At 44.7% G+C, this 7,500-nt stretch overlaps 1 protein-coding gene across 13 annotated transcripts in view; it reads left to right on the plus strand.

Annotated features, from left to right (window-relative positions):
• The window catches only part of celf6 (CUGBP Elav-like family member 6), a 171,210-nt gene that overhangs the window by 115,065 nt on the left and 48,645 nt on the right, over positions 1–7,500 (plus strand). The window lies entirely within an intron of this gene.

The following is a 7,500-nucleotide window of genomic DNA, read 5'->3' on the forward strand; positions in this document are numbered from 1 at the left end:
AGACATGCACAGACACCCCCCTTGTCCACTTTGGCACTCCACATGCTCCACTCTACATGCAAATGAGCTCCACAAAGATCCTTCTCAGCCTCTGGACACAGACTCACCCAGACGCCGGGAAAAGTCAGGAGTGCCCTGGTGCTAAGCCCCTGTGCTCTCTCTCTCTCTTACACACACAGTTCCCACACACGCACACACACACACACACACACACACACACACACACACACACCCTAATAGTCGGAAAGTAATAACCCTGAGCTTTGTTGGGTATTAAATTAGATTGCCATGCTACAGTTGGTCCTAGTCAGGTCCAGGTCATGTGGATGGAGCTGAAGTTCCTAACAGTAATAGAGGATAAACTAGAGAGAAGCTCAGATAGTTTGGACTGAGGCAAGAGAGGAGCTTTAAAGTGTCACATGATATTGGCCTTTTGTTTCCAATTTGTTGTTGTGTAATTGTAGATATTTGTTGTTGTGTAATTGTAGATATTTGTGGTAGTAAATGTCAAGTTATAATTCGACCAAAAGGCTTCACTCTCAGCCTTCACACTCAAAAGGCTCAGACTTCTGTTACCAGTATGGTATTATGAAGCACAGGTACATTGTAACCACCCTACAGTCATAGTTTATGAAACAGTGGCTGAACATCATTCAGTTACCCTGGAAATCCAGAGTTCTTGCAAGAGCACAATTTAAATTGTCACTGCAAGATACTCTGGCAATGAGTAATGATGCATGTTACTTTTGCCACTTGTATCGCCTGGAGACCGTCACATCAGTGTATCTGATATACTGTAGGCGGGCCAAAGGCGAGCTAAACAGATGACAGTCGTAGTCTTATCCAATTGCGTCGAAGTCCGGAATCAGTCAGTAAATATTGATCGTATTGTGTTATCCAATTGCGTGCAGTGAGATTTCCAAATGCACGCTTGGTGCCGCCCCTCGAGTTGGGCCATTACATTATTCGTGGCCAGACCCTTAATCTTTCTAGATTACCAGGGTCTGGAATCTCCAGGCTATCATTCAGTGCCATCATTCTTAGATTTTGTCGGTTTAGTTTTGGGTACCAAGCATAAATTAAATCAATACCTCTGACACAAACATCCAGTTTACAGTAAAGAGAGTTTCATACATACTTAACAATTTAATCATGTGGGAGTGTACAGAGTATAGCTTATGGGATATGGTTGGACAGATGGGTCTCTCTGTCTGAGTTTTTTGCTGGCTAAATTTTCATTTCCAAATCCATATGAAACTCTCTTCCAAAGCAGCATTCAAAAGACTGCTGGAGAGACTTCCACAGAGTGGCCTTTTTCTGTTCTGTAAGATCTACACTTCAAATCAAACAGGCACAACATGATCAAATAGGCAAAATAGCAACATTCAATCTCAATAGCCAAAGCTAAATGAAAATGTTAAAAGCAAAAGTCTCCATTCAAATACATATAGTATAGTTACTACTGGGGCACATAGACGATGATCATGGCCTTGCTACTGATGAGAGACTTGATCAAAGGTGCCTCTGAACTCTTCACGCCTAGCACTGCAAAGTACATGCTCAGCATTTTAAAGCACAATTTGGCACCGCACAGTCATCACAGTAAAGCTCATTTGAACTGAAATAAAAGGCAAACTGGAAGTGGAGGAGATAGAGAGGAAATGAGAGGGAAATGTAGCAGGAAAGCAGAAGAGACGAGAGGAGAAGAGACAAGGCGAGACAGACAGAGAGAGAATTGTAAGAGAGGAGAAGAGAGGAGAGACAGAGAGAGAAGAGAGGAGAAGAGAGAAGGAGAGACAGCGAGAGAGGAGAAGAGATGAAAAGAGTTAAGGCAAGACAGAGAGAGAATTGTAGAAGAGAAGAGGAGAAGAGAGAAGGAGAGACAGACAGAGAGGAGAAGAGAAGAGAGGAGAAGAGTTAAGGCGAGACAGAGACAGAGAGAGAATTGTAGGAGAGAAGTGAGGAGAAGAGAGAAGGAGAGACAGAGAGAGAAGTGAGAAGGTGAGAGGAGAAGGGAGAAGGAGAGACAGAGAGGAGAGGAGAAGAGACAAGGTGAGACAGACAGAGAGAGAATTGTAAGACAGTAGAGAGAAGAGAGAAGAAGAGAGGAGAAGAGAAAAGGAGAGACAGAGAGAGAATAGTAAGAGAGCTATACGTCCAAGTCTGTGGAAGTCGATGTGAGTCTAAGTCTATGTAAGTCCACACATAGTCTTTTGTTGTTTATTTGAATTTCAAGTACAAAGCTATTTGTCATGCCAATAAAGCCATTTTACTATCTGAATTTTAGATACAAAGGGATATAGCCCCAGAGAGAGAGAGAGAGAGAGAGAGTCCTGTGAGCATCATGCTACTACTACAAAAGTAACACTTTATTCCAGGGGGAGCAGCATCAGTACTTGACAGCATATGGCAACGCTGTGAAATCCATTAATTTTTAATGCACCGACCGGCGAATTGAAAGAGCCTTTCTCAGACAGGCAATTGTCAGATGTCAGTAGTGTTTTGATAACTTTTTTGATCTTCCCATTTTTTTAAAAAAATTTTTATTTGCATTCATAAAACAAGGGCCAGCCACATGCCAACTCGGCTTGGACATGGCGCGAGAATGACAAGCACTCATTTTCCAGACAATTGCTTCTGCCCGCAGTCACGACGTGAGCGAAGGGCTCAGGAGAAGAAGAGGGGAATGACAGAAAGAGGAAGGGGGGGGGGGGTAGAGAGAGAGAGAGAGAGAGAGAGAAAATGTGATTGGGAGGAGGGACAGAAGAGAGGGAAATAAGGGGAAAGGTAGAAAAAGAAAAAGATAACGGACAATAAAAAACAATAAGAAAACAGTGTTGACAGATAGTGAAGAGACATTGAGTGGTTGAAACAGAGCTGTATTTCTTCAATAAGTGCAACCACTATACTGACTTCAGGTGGCAATTTATAATATACATAGAGGTCACTGGTAATATAACTAACAGATAAATGATATTTTGTGGCATACATAGAAGCAAGTAAATATGCATCAGCATTATAACATTAGAAAATTACATAACAGTTACAAACACACACACATACAAATATGTTTACACAAGCATCATCTCACACACAGTACACACATACTTTGTGAAATCTGAGGGTGTATCGCACAAAAAGGGAGGATGAGGGAAGCACACCATTCAGAGACAGCCGGCTCTGTGCACTCCTCCAGCCCCAGGGGAGAAGCAGCTTTCTCAGGCCCCAGAGGAGGGCCTCATCCCTGGGCAGCACGAGAGGGCAGCTGCCAGAGGGAGTGGAGCACCTCTTCAGCATGCAAAACCATAGGCTCATTGACTTACACTCCATATTTATAGATTTTTTTAAATCAGTTTATTCATGTATATATTTATTTATCTATTTACAGCTTGTGTAAGTCAAGTGTCTATTTGTTCAGATAAGCTATTAGATTAATTTATGTTTGTAAATGCATTTTTAAACTTAGATGGTCAGAGGTGTGTGTGTGTGTGTGTGTGTGTGTGTGTGTGTGTGTGTGTGTGTGTGTGTGTGTGCGAGTGTGTGTATTTTGTAACTGATAGAAAACTAAACATTATTATACCTGGTTTAGGGTTTGATTGCTAGGCGCACAAGGCTATTTGTTGTGTAGGCGAGTGCACAGTTATTAGGAATCCCAATATAAACTGAGAAAGCTGATGACTGTCTTATATATAATAACAATCCACAATGCAAGCGTACCTCATCTTAGTTTCTCATTAGGATCTATTTGGTTGCCTCTCGGCCACTGCTGGTGGCTGATGTGTTACGGAGCTGTGAGCGGTTATTTAATTATTTATATTTCTCACTAACACATTTGGACTGTTCTTCACTGAACTCATGCTTATTTAATTGGCCTTGTAAAACTGATATTAGAAGTGACAAGGCTGAACATGTGTGTGTCTGTGTGTGTCTGTGTGTGTGTGTGTGTGTGTGTGTGTGTGTGTGTGTGTGTGTGTGTGTGTGTGTGTGTGTGTGTGTGTGTGTATGTGTGTGCGTGTGTGTGTGTGAGCTGGGGAGATATTCGTTTAAACACAACACAAAGTTTACTAATGCAGAAAGAAGGAAAGTGTGTGAGTGTGCGTGTATGTGTGAATATATGCGGACATTTGTGTGTGCGTGTGTGTGTGTGTGTGTGTGGGTGTGTGTGCATTACGTATGTGGACATGTTTTTGCACCTAGAGAATGAAAGCACTCAAACTGGTGTATTCATGTCTAGGAAGGACTTAAATGTAGTGTTGTGTATTCCCAACAAACAAACACACACACACACACACACACACACACACACACACACACACACACACACACACACACACACACACACACAAAGGAACTGTTAAAAAATATATGATGGGGGAGGGAGAGGAATATGGCAACTGCATAGAAAATACATTACATTCTTATTCTGTGGAGACACACACACACACACACACACACACACACACACACACACACACACACACACACACACACACACACGCACGCATACACATACTTACATCTTACCAGAGCTGCTGTAGGACGTGTTAGTCCTCCTAGACTTTCAGGAAGTTCCTAGATTAGGACAACCCCTTCAGACACATTAGCACTGAGGTCACACTTTACAAGCCACCTGTCAGGCCTTTCTTTAATGATTTGTTGTTTTTGTTTTTTTCTATCTATATGTCATTGTCGTCTGCCCTTGAGTAAATTGCTCTGTCAAAAGTGATTGGATTCATACAAAAAAACTTACAACACTGTAGCACTGGAACATAAACTTTTTTTTTTTTTAGTGCATAAGCTTAAAATGGGTTTTAAACTTTTCAAATGAAAAGTTCACGAAAGGCGTTCTGAGATGACGTTTAAGCTGCGGCCCTTTCTGTCCGTCACCCCATCAGCCATGCATTAGCATCACACATCACAAGCTGTGCAGTGTCACCTCCATCAATCCCACAATCCCTCCCCCTCTACATTACGGTGACTTTGATGGGCACTTTCAGTGTGCCTCCACACCCCCCTTTGAAAACACCTGTCACACATGCTGTGGATTGAAAAAAAAGACGAGTGCATTTTGTATAAAAAGTATGTGCTAGGTGATGAAGTGGAATAATTAACCACATTTGAATGAATAGCCCTTTTAGACAAATATCCTTTGGCATAAATATCTAAAAGTCCAAAATGGCATGTTGTCACTGTTGTCTGAACATGATGATGATTTGAAATATGAGGTGACGAAGCATGTGCATATGAATGCATCAGATGAGACGACGGCCTATTTCATTCTGTAGTGCCCAAGAAGCCACAAGCGAATCCAGGCACAGCCAGGTGATGCAGCAGGTGTGCCTGGGTTTGTGTGTGTGTGTTTGTGTGTTTGGGATGTATTTGGCAAGTGTGTGTGTGTGTGTGTGTGTGCCAGGATGTGATCTTGAGGGGAGAGGAGGAAGCCCACAGGTTTATTTTTAGTGCAGCCGCATCTAATGGGGCCTGGCAGGTACAGGAGGCGTCACATCTGTTGAGGCCCAGGTGACACACACACTCACGCACACTCTCTCCCTCTCTCTCTCACACACACACACACACACGCACACAGACACACACATAAACACACACACACACACACACCCAGCACACACACACACATGCACAACCCCAGATTTGTAGTGCACTCTCATAAAGGAGCTGGCTGACATACACACAGAAATAGGCTTACATATCTCAAATACACATAAATACACTTTTCTCATGAATACATATAAATGCACACTCAGATACATGCAAATCTCTCTCTCTCTCTTTCTCTCTCTCTTGCTTTTTCTCACTCTCTCTTTCCATCCATCTATCTATCTATCTATCACACACACACACACACACACACACACACACACACACACACACACACACACACACGTACACACATTCACTCCCTCTCCCAGTCAAGTGACTCACACTGAGGACCCAGCTGTGTCGTTTCTAATCAGCTGCTCTTTCCCCACCCACCCCTTTGGCCCTCGCCAGCGGGCCTGTCTCGTCAGCGCACAGCTCCGGGCCAGTAGCGGCGTCTCGGCCCAACTCAGCCAGCCAGCGAGGCCATGATGCGGGCGGTAGAGCGCAGCACAGCGGAGCGCCCCAGCTCTGTGTGAGGCTGCAGGGAAGCAGTCTGGAGAAAACTAGAGTGTGCAGGCAGCATTGCTTTCACTCGTGCCTTTGGGAAAGAGAACGATGTTCATGTATACATACACGTACACACACACACACATGCATTTGCACACACACATGCACATGCTCACACACACACACACACACACATACACACACAAACACATACACACACACACACACACACCCTCATATAAATAGAACGGCAGAAACATGCAGCACAAAGGAGGATGAGAGAAGAGTTTAGGAGAGAGAGAGAGAGAGAGAGAGATGTTCTTCTTTCTCTCCTTTTCTCCCTCCCTGCGTTATCATTTCTCTCTCCGTCTCTAAATGTATCTCTCTTTTTCGCTCTCTCCATTGATGCCCCCCACTCTAGTGGGTAGTACAGTACAGGAGTGGAGAGGAGAGGAGATAAGACAATAAGCCTGAGAGACCAGAGATGGAGGGGTAGAGCTGTGAGGAGGAGAGGAGGAGGTGTGGAGGGAGGAGAGGGGCAGGAGGAGGTGTGGAGGGAGGAGAGGGGCAGGAGGAGGTGTGGAGGGAGGAGAGGGGCAGGAGGAGGTGTGGAGGGAGGAAAGGGGGATGAGGAGGAGGTGTGGAGGGAGGAGAGGGCTGGCTCGGGAGTGTTCCTGAAAGCTCAGCGCTTTGATTTCCCATGCCCTCAGCCCAGCTCACCACAACAGTGCCATCAGCAGCAGCACGCCTGCGCTCCCTTAGTCTTCCTCTCCTTTCCTGCCATCCCTCGCTCCCCTTCCTTCCTTCTCAGACGTCTTCTCTTTTTCACACTCAGTGGTGCACACTTTCTACCTCTCTCTTGAATTTATTAGTTCTTTCACACTTTCTCTATCTCTCTCTCCCTCTCTCTTTCTCTCTCTCCTAGTTTACAGTGTGTTTCGCTTCTTTTCACAGAGTTGTCTACAGTACTCACACCCCGTCTCTCTCTCTCTCCCCCTTCCTGTGTTTCCCTCCACTCTCTCCTTCTCCTTTCTCTCTCTCTCTCCATCTATTCCTGCTTATCCCTGGCATTTGCTTTCTCTCATCCTTCTTTTGTCTCCGTACTTTACTCTCTCTCTCTCATTCCTCTCATACCTCATTCCTCTTCTTTTCTCTCTCTCTCTCTCTCTCTCTCTCTCTCTCTCTCTCTCTCTCTCTCTCTCTCTCTCTCTCTCTCTCTCTCTCTCTCTCTCTCTCTCTCTCTCTCTCTCTCTCTACCCATCCTATCAATCTCACACTTTCTTGGCATCTCTTCTTCATCCCTCTTCCTCTGTCTCTCCTCTCTTCTCCCTCACTCTTCTTCCTTTTCTCCCTCCGTTCATCCTTCCTGCCCCCCCCCCCCCCTCCCACCCT

Source organism: Alosa sapidissima, chromosome 14 (assembly GCF_018492685.1).
Source record: "Alosa sapidissima isolate fAloSap1 chromosome 14, fAloSap1.pri, whole genome shotgun sequence".
NCBI lineage: Eukaryota > Metazoa > Chordata > Actinopteri > Clupeiformes > Clupeidae > Alosa > Alosa sapidissima.